Genomic DNA, 1,940 nt, shown 5'->3' with positions numbered 1-1,940 from the left:
AAGGCAGGAGAGTTCATGGAAAAGGACTAATAAAGACTGGATTCACCTGATTTTAAATCTGGTCTCTTGGGAACAAAAAATCTGCAGGGAAAAATTAGCCTTTCTGTGCAAAACAATGTCCCACAGAGAAATTACATGCTCAGGGTTTGGAGTAACATTTGGGAAATGTGCCTAAAGAGCAGATATCTGCAGCTGTAAATAGCTCCCCTGCTGTTGTTCCTCAATGTACAAACTTGGGCTGGAAAGGACATGGTTGTTTCTTCTAGAGTCCTAAGTCTTACTAGGGGACCAATGCTTGATGCCTTCCTGCTGTCATTTCTGGTAACAGAGTTTAAGTCTTCACCATCAAACATCCAGGAAGGAATTCAGATTTTCTCATGAAGACCTTTCTCCCAGACATCACTTCTAGGTGAGTCTAAGAGACTGCTGGGCACTGCAGGAAAGCTTCGGAGAGAATGGAAACCAAGAACATTTGCTTGATGTCACTTGAGAGTTAATTCAGACAAACTCAGAGCCAGATATTGCAGTGGTTGTTTCCTTGCTTGATTAATTAATTAATTAATATTTTTATTTCTGATGTTTTTAAAAAGTTCCCATTTAACTCAGCAATGCCCTGGTCATTACTGAAATTTGAGAGATGATAATGAAAGCACAATTAGAAGTGTGAATTATAGGCACAACATTGTTCCAGTAGGAGTACAACATGTGTCAAAGTTCGTTGCAAATCTGTGGAGTATAGAAATAAGGTTTTATTTTTGATTTTCTTGTTTTGGTTTATTCCCAAAATTCCTTTTATTTATTTATTTATTCATTCATTCATTCATTATGAATATTCATGGGATACAAAGCTGATTATCCCCCCTCCTGCCCATGATGTGGGGGCCAGATTCATACTGGGGGCATACCCATTACCAGAAATTAGTTTTGTACCCTTTGCCCCTTGCAATTGTCCCCCAACCTGCCTTCCCTTCCCCCCTCCCCTCAACTCCCATTTGTAGCTCTAGGAATGTCCCCTACCTCTCTTGGATCACAGCACTACTGTGACCTTTCTTTCCTGCCTTCCTTTCACTGTTAGCTCCCACATATGAGTGAGCACGTGTGGTATTTATCCCTCTGTGCTTTGTTTGTTTCACTCAACATAAGTTTCTCCAGGTTCATCCATGTTGTTACAAATGGGAGTATTTCATTCTTTTTATGGCAGAGTAGTATTCTACAGTGTATATATACCACAGTTTCCTTATCCAATCATATATTGATGGACACTTAGGTTGGTTCCATATCTTGGCTATTGTAAACAGAGCTGCAATAAACATGGGAGTGCAGGTTTCTCTTCGACGTGATGATTTTCATTCCTCTGGATATATACCCAGAAGAGGGATTGCTGGATCATATGGAAAATCTATCTGTAGTTGTTTGAGAAATCTCCAAATATTTTCCAAGGTGGATGTACTAATTTACAATCCCACCAACAGTGCAGTAGTGTTCCCTTCCCTCCACACCTTCACCAGCATTTGTTATTCACCATCTTTTTGATCACAGCCAGTCTAACTGGAGTGAGGTGGTATCTCCATGTGGTTTTAATTTGCACTTCACTGATGACTAGTAATGTTAAACATTTTTTCATGTATATGTGTGCCATTTGTAGAGACATAAGGTATTAGATAGGGAGAGATATACTGTGATGTAAGAGTATTTCTTTTTATGTTTAAGATGGGACATATTTGTCCACTTTTGCATACACAAGTGAGAAAGTTCCATAACAATGGATTCCTCCTACATACTACCTTGTGACAGCAGTTCATGAGGCACATATTTTGCAGTTATCTACTGCAGAGCTAGGGCTCGGTCTGGAGCTCACAGACCCCTCAAGCCTGTTGTCCAGACTGGGTCACAAAACCTTCACACACAGGTCTATGAGTTGGTAACAGGAAATGGTCCTT

General features: G+C 40.1%; 1 pseudogene; it reads left to right on the top strand.

The window, feature by feature from the left end:
- Positions 1-249: 249 nt before the first annotated feature.
- LOC103606014 overlaps positions 250-1,940 on the top strand; it is a 7,701-nt pseudogene continuing 6,010 nt past the window's right edge.

Source organism: Galeopterus variegatus, unplaced genomic scaffold (assembly GCF_000696425.1).
Source record: "Galeopterus variegatus unplaced genomic scaffold, G_variegatus-3.0.2 Scaffold6226, whole genome shotgun sequence".
NCBI classification, from domain to species: Eukaryota; Metazoa; Chordata; class Mammalia; order Dermoptera; family Cynocephalidae; genus Galeopterus; species Galeopterus variegatus.
The sequence above is the reverse complement of the archived record's forward strand: the minus strand, read 5'-3'. Positions and strand labels throughout refer to the sequence as shown.